Source organism: Zea mays, chromosome 5 (assembly GCF_902167145.1).
Source record: "Zea mays cultivar B73 chromosome 5, Zm-B73-REFERENCE-NAM-5.0, whole genome shotgun sequence".
In the NCBI taxonomy this organism is placed as follows: Eukaryota; Viridiplantae; Streptophyta; class Magnoliopsida; order Poales; family Poaceae; genus Zea; species Zea mays.
In genome coordinates this window covers 26,024,690-26,036,854 of record NC_050100.1, presented here as the reverse complement: position 1 = coordinate 26,036,854, position 12,165 = coordinate 26,024,690, and the positions used below count along the sequence as shown (strand labels likewise).

The 12,165-nt window shown below is 45.3% G+C and overlaps 1 pseudogene; it reads left to right on the top strand.

The window, feature by feature from the left end:
- The first annotated feature begins 9,402 nt into the window (after positions 1 to 9,402).
- Positions 9,403 to 10,239, top strand: LOC103628082 (proteasome subunit alpha type-7-A-like; annotated as a pseudogene).
- The last annotated feature ends 1,926 nt before the right edge of the window (positions 10,240 to 12,165 follow it).

Sequence of the window (12,165 nt, the reverse complement as noted above, 5' to 3'; positions counted from 1 at the left end):
GTTGATAAAATCATTGTATGGCCTAAAACAAGCACCTAAGCAATGGCATGAAAAGTTTGATAATACTCTTACAGCAGCTGGCTTTGTTGTAAATGAATCTGACACGTGTGTATACTATCGGTATGGTGGGGGTGAGTCTGTTATGCTGTGCCTTTATGTTGATGACATCTTGATCTTTGGATCAAATCTCAATGTGATTGAGGAAGTTAAAAGTCTTCTATCGAGCAATTTCGAGATGAAAGATTTGGGAGAGGCTGATGTCATTCTAAACATCAAGCTTGTTAGAGAAGCTGATGGTGGGGTAACTTTGTTACAATCCCATTATGTGGAAAAGGTATTGAGTCGCTTTGGTTTTAGTGACTGTGATCCTGCTCCAACACCTTATGACCCCAGTGTGCTATTAAGAAAGAATCGGAGAATAGCAAGGGATCAATTGACATACTCCCAGATCATTGGCTCGCTCATGTACCTTGCAAGTGCAACAAGGCCAGACATCTCTTATGCTGTGAGTAAGCTAAGTCGGTTTGTGTCGAAACCAGGAGATGATCACTGGCGTGCTCTTGAGAGAGTGTTGCGGTATTTGAAAGGTACTATGACATACGATATTCATTATACCGGAAACCCAAAAGTGCTGGAAGGCTATTGTGATGCCAACTGGATTTCTGATGCTGATGAGCTTTATGCCACAAGCGGATATGTGTTTCTGTTTGGAGGTGGCGCTGTTTCCTGGAAGTCTTGCAAGCAGACTATCTTAACGAAGTCTACAATGGAAGCAGAACTCGCAGCATTAGACACTGCTGGGGCTGAGGCCGAGTGGCTTCGTGATTTCCTATTGGACTTACCGGTAGTTGAAAAACCGATACCGGCTATTTCCATGAACTGTGACAACCAAACGGTGATTACAAAGGTTAACAGTTCTAGGAATAACATGAAGTCTACACGACATGTTAAGAGGAGATTGAAATCTGTCAGAAAGTTGAAAAACTCCGGAGTTATAATTGTGGATTATGTCCACACATCAAATAATCTGGCAGATCAATTCACTAAGGGTCTATCACGCAATGTGATAGAAAGTGCATCGAGGGAAATGGGTATGAGACCCATGTGAGATCTACTCTAGTGGTAACCTGCTCTATGTGATCGGAGATCCCGTGAAGTAGAGTGGAGAAACAAGCTAGGAGTAGATTGTGAGGAAAGATCCCTTCTTTAACTCATTTCTGATGCACATCTTTCCTATCTGTAAGGCAGGATGGTTTTTACCTTAATGTATTCCAAGAGTCTTATAAAGGTGAGATGTTGTCCTACAGAACATCTTCTAAGGAATACACCTATATGAGTCAGACTGCTAGTCACAGTCTATGGGACTTGGGTAATCCCTAAATACTCATGAAAGGCACTGAAGTGTGACTTATATGCTTCTAAACAGCGGGAATACCCTTTTGCAGCCTAGTATCAGCAAAGGATTTGAGTGAATCTTATTTCGCACAAAACTGTCAATTCAAGGCATAGTTCATTGTTCAGTTGTGAATGAGTGAAACTCTTATTCTAGATGGATGTTCAACTTAACAGTCTCCATCGAAACACTGGTATATCAAAGGATTGTGATTCTGATACTTCATCATTACAAACCCTAGAGTTTGGTGGGGATTGTTGGATCTTTTATGGGCTTGACCCATTTATTGAATAAACTCTATGGTGTGTAATGGTGGAGAATACCAATAGTACCACATTGGAAGTCCAAGGGTCTTTTGCCTTGACTTATATGGTGGGATTTATTCCACTTAACTTGAGAAGTCAAAGAATGGACAAGGGCGTGCCACACGCGCGCGCGCGCCGCCGCCGCCGCCGGCCGGGCCGGGCCGGGCCGGGCCGGGCGTGGCGAGGCGAGGCAGGCAGGCAGGCAGGCGAGCGGGCGTGGTGTGGTTGTGTTAATTTTTAGCACTCACTAACCGCGTACGTCAGCCGAGTGACCCTGTCTCTTCGTCAGCCAGCCGAGTGACCCTTCTCCTTCAGCTGCCGACTCATGGCGTGACTCGGCGAGAGCTGGCCGACTCATGGCATAACTCGGCTAGAGCTAGCCGACTCTTGGCGTGACTCGGCGACCTTTCTCCTTCAGCTTCCCTCTGCGAGAGGTTAAATAGAGGAGCACCCCTGTCACTCGGTACACGCAAGAAACACTTTCAGTCTCACAGTCCAGCCGCCGAGTGAGGGTATTTCCATCTCGTGACTCTGCGCGCACAGAGAAGCGAGAGGGCAGGTGCCTCCGAAGCCGGTGCCGTTCGAGACCTTGCACGGGGGATCGGCAATTAGGTTTTTGGGGAGCGTCTACGCGACTGCCCAACGTCTGTCGTTGTCTTCATCGCTGGTTCTTGGTGTCTTCATCTTGATCGGATGACAAGAGAAGTTGGACAAGGATCAGGATCCTCGGAGCGCATGGGAGGGTATGATCAATTCAGTTCATTACAGTTTTATATTCTGCATATTATATATGTCGTATGTAGTTTTGTTTTATCGTATTATAATATGTTATATCTGTCTGTCTTAATTTTACAGTCATCCTATTTATATTATTATCTGTTTATTTCCGGTTGTTCCGCAATAATCCATGAACCATGTTTATATACTTATTTTATTTATATGATTTACATGCTTCATATGCTTTGGGTTCTCATGATCCATATTGTTATGGATATTTTTGAGATCATGTTATCTATGTTTGATTATCTATTATATGTCATCATCATAATGTTAATTTATAGAATTAAAATGGTACGGAAAATACCTATAATTCTAACACTATGCTCCGCTGTCCGCCCCAGCTCCGATCCACCCAGCGCCCAGCTCCCCACGCGGTCATGTGCGGCGCGCCTCCCAGTCCCAGCCTATCTCCATCTCCACCCAGCGGCTAGCTCTATGGCCCACCCCTAGCCCCTATTCTGCTCACTGCTCAGCTCCTAGCCATTCCCGTTGTATGCTTCCCGTTGTATTGCAAATTCTATCACTGCCCGCCTGTCCCTATTCTTGAACGAAAAGGTAAAATTAATTTGATCGATCGTGGAAGGTTTAATCGGATATAATCCTTTATCTATATAAAGGGAGGGAGTCTAGACCCATTACAAGACGTTTCTCTGGTTAATTCCGCAATTTTAGCTAACAAATTCCACAATAAACCCGGACCCTAACTGATTATGCGCACGTGCGGACCGTCCGCGCCACCATTGCGAACCGTCCGCACGCCAATTTACGTCCTCAACATATACCCCTGTCTTTTGGTGGAGGTTGACGAACCAAAAGCATATGAACTAAGCTTGATGCAAGTCACCGTCTTTTTCAATCCAATATGGTGATCATTCAATAAAGCCCCAATGCATAAAGACCGTTTCGGATTGCATCTTTCTCGGTCGTGATCATTTTATCAATGGATCAAACGGAATAGAATGGGGGTGCCACCCAATCTGAATAGACAAAGGAGTATGCATGTACCATGGGTTCATCGTTGTACAATTCCATATCTGAACAGGATAATGCATCACCGATGGATAGGTGGGTGGAAAGTATGCTGACACTATTGGTGAATAGGCGATGCATGCTACGTCACCTTTCGGGCCGCCTTATTCGGTTGTTTTGTTCGAGGTTTTTTTGCTAGCCGATTGCATAGAACAGCCTTCTTGCTAGCATACTTAGAGAGCAATCGATCAAAAGTAGGGGGCCTGTTTGGTTCAGCTTTTCTGAGAATCTGACTGTGGGGAGAATCTGGCTGTGTAGAGAATGTGAGTATCATTAGGATTACGTGCGGAGGAAGATAAATATATCCATAGTGCTCAGGATCTAGAAAGTGACGGATTAATACTATTGCAACGACTCAACCGATTATGTGTTTATGTTGATTTTGAATGATTTTTAACCAAATGAATTTTATAGAAGCTGGCTGAAAAACTGAGCGTTTGACAATCTCCAACAGCTTTTGGTGGCCAGAAGCTGCAAAAAGCTGAAACAAACAGGGGCATGTGTGTTACATGTACTTTGCCCCTGCATCCCCTTCTTTGACTTGTGTGGAGGCTGGTGCCTCTATCCATGGGTGGACTGTCTGACTTGGTTGACCGGACTGTCCGCGTGTAGGTGCCGGACAGTCCGCGATGTTCGAGGCAGGGACCTTTGCTCGACTGTTCGATTGAATCTGCCCCGCATCTACTGAAGCAACCATTGCCCCCCATCTACCGATTGCATAGAACACCATTGCTCCAGATAGTCCAACTACCGAAGCAACTATCTCTAGTAAGAAGCTCAAGCTTGTCCCATCGAAGAGTGCAATATGGAAGGGAAAGGCAGGCCGTGGTAGCTTGAATGATGAGATTTCAGCTAGTATTGTGCGGCTTCGCGATGCACTCGCTAGTAGCAAGCCTGCTGAACCTTCCCAGAATATTGTGAAAAGTGAGGAGCCAACAGACCCTAATGCTACACTTTAGAGGAGGATAGAAGATCTCACAATTACAACCAAGGACAAACTTAATTTGCGTCCTATCTGTCACATCCTAGTCAAGAAACCGTTCGTTGCTATCTTAGAGCTGCAAGTGATATAACTTTTGAAGCTTGGGTCATTGAGTTTATAGATCGCAAGTACGGTGCTGCTATTGGTATTGGCTCTCTTTGATCGTGCTGATGTGTATGGGATTTTGAAGCAACACACTTTTGATGTATATATTAGTCACTATGTTACACATTTTGCTGCTATTTTAGGTGTTTCCTGCAAGTTTGAAGCAACACACTTTTGGTGTTTAACTTTTGCAACTATGATAGATGTATGCTGCTACTGAGCTAGTGTAGTTCCTATCACAGCTAAGCCAAGTGTGTCCAAGTGTGTTGCTGTTCAAGTGTGTTAGATGTTTGAGGTTTAACTTTTGCAACTATGTTAGATGTTTGCTGTCCAAGTGTGTGTTCAGTTAAATGGACGTTTGCATGTAATGGAAATATGACTGTTATATATGCTAGGTACTACCACCGTTCTCGAATATTTGTAGTCCGCTAGTTCATTTTTGAACTAAAACACGACAAATAAAAAACAGAGGTAATAACATGTATTGGAATATTGTTCCCTGCTCATTTAAATGTGTCATTGTTGAACACAGCAGAACTTTCATCCTCTATTTACTTTGAGACGAGCTGAGATTGTTCAGTTGTCTTCCTGGTCGTTCAGTTGGCTTTCTGGTACTGGGACTGAGTACGTTTTGCTGTTGGGGTGAAGAAAATTTGAAGGATTGGGTGAAGAACAGGTGAGGAAAGCCTTTTCTGTCTGATGCGCCATGGTTGATGCTTGAGGAAAGCTTCAGCTTTAACAAGGATTTTCCACCTTTTTGATTGTTAATAATGCTGTTTAAATTTGTAGCATGTGCTATCATTTTTTTCTTGTACAATCTGTACCTGCAATCCACGTCACTTGGCCAGGAAATGAACTGCACGTAGGGCTGAAAACGAGCCGCTCGGTGCCTGAACGAGCTCGGCTCAGCTCGTCCAATACATAAGTTGACGAAAGAGGCTCGCTCGCCATTGGCTCGTGATCCTGCTCGGCTCGCGAGCCATATTTTGGTACTTATTGTTGCAGTATTTAGTGAATTAACATTATATAAATTTGAAATATATAATCATCATTCAATATTATGAGTAATTTAAATTATAAATTGTAATATATTTATCATTAAAGACTAAAAAATAGCTATTATTCATAAAATTATCTAATATTCATTATTATTATATAATTTGATCAATTTTGCAACGCTCACGAGCCGGCTCAGCTCGGCTCGTTCGAGACTCACGAGCCGCTCCGAGCCGAGCCGAGCCACTCTGAGCTCGAGCCGGCTCGTAAGCATCGAGCTTATTTTCCAGCCCTAACTGCACGGTCTTTTTTTATGAATGCTCGTCCATAGTTGATTTTGGCATGAAACCAAGTAGTTTGGTAGTATTGTTTGGCACTTATCCAAACACACATGATTTACCAAACCAAAATTTGGCACAATATTTTTACCACAAACCAAATACTTAAACTTGAGCCCAACTTCCGCCTAATTTAGCTAGGCTTCTTTGGTCCACAACTAAACAAGCCCAATAATTTTAAGAAAACTTTTGATTTTCTACAAGGCAATGACTAATATACAAACAGTCATTAGGTGCAAGCGTGCAAGCAGCCCTCTTAGTACGTTAGATATAGATCCAACCGTATGTGTAATTGTGGTTTTTATGGATTTTTTTATAAAGCTACACGAGATGGTTGTGAGGGGATTTAAATGTTAAATATGACATAAAGTTAGATCTAGATCTAACGGACCAAAAGACATACTTGCACGCTTACACATAATGTCTGCTTGCATATTAGTCGCTCCCTTTCTACAACATACTTAAAACATAAATAACCTTGGAAGTAAAACAAAGCATGATGTAACAGGCTTTTCAATTTTAGTACCTGTTTGGCAAGACTTCTCTTCAAGTCCTTCTCCAAAGGAGCTAGAGCATCTAAGGAGCTATTTTTTTGCAGCTCCGCTACTTAAAAAATGGCTCCAACAGCTCATATATGTATTAGAAAACGGCCCATTCGTCTGCTTAGACAACCCTCGAAATTACGGATCGAAACCTCTTACCTGGGGGGTCTTGGAAATTAAGCTCACATACAAGACATGTTTCAATATCAAAAGTATAGCATAAATCCTACATATATTTATACACATGTAGTTAGGGGTGATGATAGATCGGGATCCAAATGTTTTTTCATAATTTGTAAGGACCTTAAATAAATTTTAGTTTAAAAATAAAAATAGAATTCGATTCTAACTCGATCTAATTCTTAGATTTTATAGTGTAAAATTTAGAGCTCATTATCACCCCTACATACAACACAACTTGAGAATTGCACGAAGCAGTTTGAAAAGATATCCAATGTAGTCTTGTTTTGTAGATCTTATCTAAGGAAACACACCAATGAAAATGGATTTGATTTGCACATAATTTGGTAGAGATATTATCATTTAATTCAAACGATAAATAGAGTAAATGATGGCGTTGTTATCCTACTGCTACTGCACTACAACTAGCGTAAGGATGTCATAAACTAGTTTTTAAGGAAAAATAGGTGGGACGTACCCATGGAGACGTCACGAGCCACGAGGATCTATCATGGATTCGTGGTACGTGTCCGTATGCTAGCATCAAACTAAGCTTTAATTAAAATAAAAATATTATATAAAATTTAGAAAAAATCTAGATTGCTTTGGTCCTATTTGTTTTAGTTTTTTTTCAAACTTTTGGTCACCAGAATCTGCTGCAAACTGCTAAACCTATAGCTTTTCAGTCCACTTTCATGAGAACCACTTTAGTCAAAACCGTCCAAAATCAACATGAACATAGAATCAGTCGAGCCATTGCGACAGTAGAAAACTGTCACTTTCTACAGCCTAAACTCTGTAGACGCATTTATCTTCCTCCACATGTGATCTTCATGATACTCAGATTCTCTTCACAACAAAATTCACTTCACAACTATATTCTCAGAAAAGATCCTCAGAAAAAAGCTAAACCAAACATGCATTTAATACATAGACAAATAGACACTGAGCCTCCTCGGGTGCTACCCATCGCAGGATATCAACATCTACTAGTTTAGGAAAGCGCCAAGAACATGTTATGATGTCTGTTTGGGAGGGCTTCACTTCAAGAATTGTAGCTTCGGTTTTCTAGCTTCACCATAAAATAGAAGGTGAGTTCTAGAAGTGCTTGGCTTGAACATGGACTTCAGCTTCTGTAATAGAATTAATGTATGTGAGTTTTTCTTAATTATCCTTGATGATTAGTGGATTATGATGAGTGGGGAGAGACGTGAATTCGTAGGTCGTGTAACTAATGTTATGGTGGGTAATTTTTGTGCAACAATTCATGAGGTACTATGAAAGCAGAAAGTTTTTTAAGCACACTTTGATGAGCTTAAAAAAATTTCACGAAATTAGTCTGTAGTTTAAATTTTTAAAGCTAGAACCCATAAAACTCGACCTGTATGAATAGAAGAAGATGGAATGAATCTTTTTGAAGTGAAGCCTCCCCAAACAAGACCTAGAGGTAATTGACGAACATGTTATCAACTATCAGTGACGAAGGTAGAGTAAATTAAAAAAGAGTATGCATGTTGCTAATAACTTTTAGATGATGTACATACGGTAAAAAAATCTAGCCTAAATTATTAGTTTTGCAATTTTTTATAGATGCATGTGCAAGTGTGCGTGTACCACACGTTAGGGCACCAGATCTAGTCAATGTTCAATTTAATTGCTCCGATTTTGGTCCATGAACGCGCAGCATATTGTTGAAACGAAAAGTATGCTCTACTGTTTAGGGTCCCTAGCTTGTACCAGATCAGGTCAATGCTCAAAATAATTGCTCCGATTTTGGTCCAACAGGGCTGCATAGCTACTGGCTGGCTAACAACTAGCTACGATAAGCTACGGAAAAATTTGGTCTGTTTAGTCTATTTTTTTAAGGAGCTTTTTTTGAAAATCTGGCTACGAAAATAATCTTGATATGTGAGGATTACGTGTGGAAGAAAATAAAGGAATCAATAAAGTTTACGATATGGGAAGTAACAGATTTTTCTTATCGTAACGACTCAATTTTATGTTTATGTTTGATTTAGACGATTTTCACTAAAACCATTCTTACGAAAACACACTAAAAAGCTAGACGTTGTCTACCATAACAGCTTCTGATGGCCACGATCAGCAAAAAAGCCAAAACAAAATAAATACTATGATACATCTAATTTGATAGATTAATTACGAAGAGATAGAAAGATAACGTGATCGTTTTTGGTAACCGCCGCATACAGCTTTTCACTTAAACCGACCTTACTAATTTGTTAAACTTAATTATCTACAAGACTGACCGAATACTAGAGGAACGAAATTACTCGAGTCAGAAGTCTAACTAACAACTCATGAATTCTCTCAATTCCAGACCCACCGATGAACCTTGTAGAGCTTGTTTCGAAGGAAGGAGATTGAAACGAATTAAGAGGGTCACCGTCTCTTACTGTTCAATCTATACTACTCCTATTAAGACATCGAGCCACGCCCCCCCCCCCCCCCCCCCGCTTGCGCCCGCACACGCGACCCCTCCCTATTCCCCTCCTACGCCGCACGCGCCCCCTGCCTCAGCTCCTCACACCCCTCGCCATGAATGTCGCCTGCCCAACCCCCGCCCGCCGCGTCCGCCTCCTGAGGCATCCCATTCCCCAGACACGCGCTCATCCCAGTCCCGCAGCCCCGCGCCGCCATACTCTTGGCCTCACCTCCCCAGACCCCACCCCACACTCCACCATCGCCGGCCCGGAAGCAAGCTCAAACCCTAACCGCCGACGATGCCTGCACGATGGCCTGCTATAACCGCGCCATTACTGTCTTCTTCCCGACAGCCACATCTTCCAGGTGGACTACGCTCTCGAGGCCGTACGCAAGGGCAACATCGTCGTCGCGCGTCCGCAGCACGGGCACCGTCGTCCTAGGCGTCGAGAAGAAATCTGCACCCAAGGTCTAGGACTCCAGGTAGCAAACCCTCTGTCCCTCCCTTCTATCGTTCGTCCGGATCTCGTGATCCTCGCCTCAAACTAATATAGCTGACTAATAATTCTGACCCGAATTTCTGTCTCCCCAGGTTCGTGCGCAAGATGGCATGCCTATATGCCCACATCGTTCTGGCGTGCATGGGGTTGAAGGCGGACACGCGCATGCTCATCAACCACGTGTGGGTCGAGTGCTAGAGCTACCGACTCATCGTCGAGGACCCCGTCATCATCGAGTACATCGCAGGGCTGCGGCAGAAGTATACACAAAGTGGTGGAGTCTGCCCCTTCGGCCTTTCCACCCTCATTGTCGGCTTCGACCCCTACACCGAGAAGCCAGCGCTGTACCAGATCGATCCACATCGGGTACCTTCTCTTCTTGAAAGGCCAACGCCACGGGAAGGAACTCCATCGCTATGCATGAGTTTCTAGAGAAGAACTAAGGAGACCACCGGCAAGGAGCCCATCAAGCTTAGTATCCGTACACTTCTAGAGGTATATCATAAACAAATGCAGTATTTAATTTCCTGGAATTTATGCAACATGTTACAAACCTAATGCAGTCTAGGTTTTGTTGATGTTTTGGTTTGTGCCAAATGTTTATGTTCTTTCTGTAACAGTTGTATGTTACATATCTCCAGATCTAAATGTTTGTTGGATGAGTTCTGCACATTCAATTCAGCTAAATCATGCGATTGAGTACATTTATTTGAGGGGCTTGTGCATTAGATTCAACTTAATAATGCGAATGAAAACATTTATCTAGGATTTAGGAAGCTATGTTCATACGGTTTGTGAGAATGTCTGCTGTTACAGAAACCCTAGCTACAGTGCGGCTGTGGCTACAGTACTAGTAAACCCTAATGGGCCAGGCCCATGTACATATATTTGTAACACCCCCCCCCCCCGCAGTCGAAACTCTAGCCACTGCAGATGTTGAGACTAGACCGAAACTCTGCAAACACCACGGACGGAAGCCCTTTGGTGAAGACGTCGGCGAACTGGGAGGCGGTCGGGACGTGGAGGACGTGAACATCTCCACAGGCGACCCTCTCGTGGACAAAGTGAAGATCGATCTCGACATGCTTCATGCGCTAGTGTTGGACGGGGTTGGTGGAGAGGTAGACGGCGCTGACGTTGTCGCAGAAGACGAGGGTGCTCCGTGCTAGCGGACTGTGGAGCTCTTGGAGCAGCTGACGGAGCCAAGTCGCCTCAGCCACGCCGTTTGCCACGGCGCGGTACTCGACCTCGGCGCTGGAGCGGGAGATGATCGGTTGGCGCTTCGATGACCAGGAGACAAGGCTGTCCCCTAGGAAGACGGCATAGCCCGAGGTGGACCGGCGCGTGTCTGGACAGCCTGCCTAGTTGGCATCGGTGTAGACGCAAAGCTCCGTGGTCGGGGAGCGGCAGAGAAGGAGCCCAAAGTCGATGGTGCCACGCAAGTACCGCAGGACGCGCTTCAGCGCGGTGAGGTGTGGCTCTCGAGGATCGTGCATGTGAAGGCACACTTGCAAGATGGCGTAAGCGATGTCGGGCCGGGTGAAGACGAGGTACTGTAGGGCCCCAGCAAGGCTGCGGTAGCCGGTCGGATCAGCGATGGGGGGGGTCTGCAGCAGAGACCTTGCCTTGGGTGTCCATTGGGGTCACGCAGGGCTTGCACTCGGCCATGCCAGCGCGCTCGAGGAGGTCGACGATGTACTGCCGTTGGTGAAGGAAGATGCCCTAGGGCCTACGCTCGACGGTGACCCCTAGGAAGTAGTGGAGGGCCCCGAGGTCCTTCATCGCAAACTCCTGCATGAGGCAGGAGATGATGTGGCGTAGGAGCCCAGGGGAGGAGGCGGTGAGCACAATATCGTCGACGTAGAGGAGGAGGTACGCAGTGTCCGGACCACGATGGAGGATGAACAGGGACGTGTCCGACTTGGCCTCGACGAAACCCTGCGAACACAAGAAAGTGGCGAAGCGACTGTACCAAGCCTGGGGGCCTGCTTGAGGCCGTAGAGGGACTTGTTGAGCTTGCAGACCATGTCGGGGTGAGCAGGGTCGACAAACCCAACGAGCTGAGTGCAGTAGACCGTCTCCATCAGGGTGCCGTGGAGGAAGGCATTCGCCACGTCGAGTTGGTGGACCGACAAGTCCCTGGACAGAGCCAGAGCTAGAACCAGAACAGTCTGGACGGTGGCAGGCTTGACCATCGGACTGAAGGTCTTGTCGTAGTCGACCCCGGGGCGCTGGGTGAAGCCCCGGAGCACATAGTGGGCCTTGTACCGCTCCAGGGACCCGTCGCCGTTCAGCTTCAGCTTGAAGATCCACTTCCTGGTGACCACGTTGGCGTCGAGGGGAGGGGGCACCAGGTCCCAGGTGTGGTTAGCCTAGAGAGCCGCGTACTCCGCTTCCATGGCACGTCACCACTGGGGGTCGGCAAGCGCACCACAGACAGTCGTGGGCACCGACGGAAGAGCTAGAGAAGAGGTTCGGAGAGAATCAGGCGATCATGTGTCGAGGATCTCGGTGGACGACGATGGGGTGATAGGTCGAGGTCTCAGCGCGAGAGCGAACCGGGGCACCACATC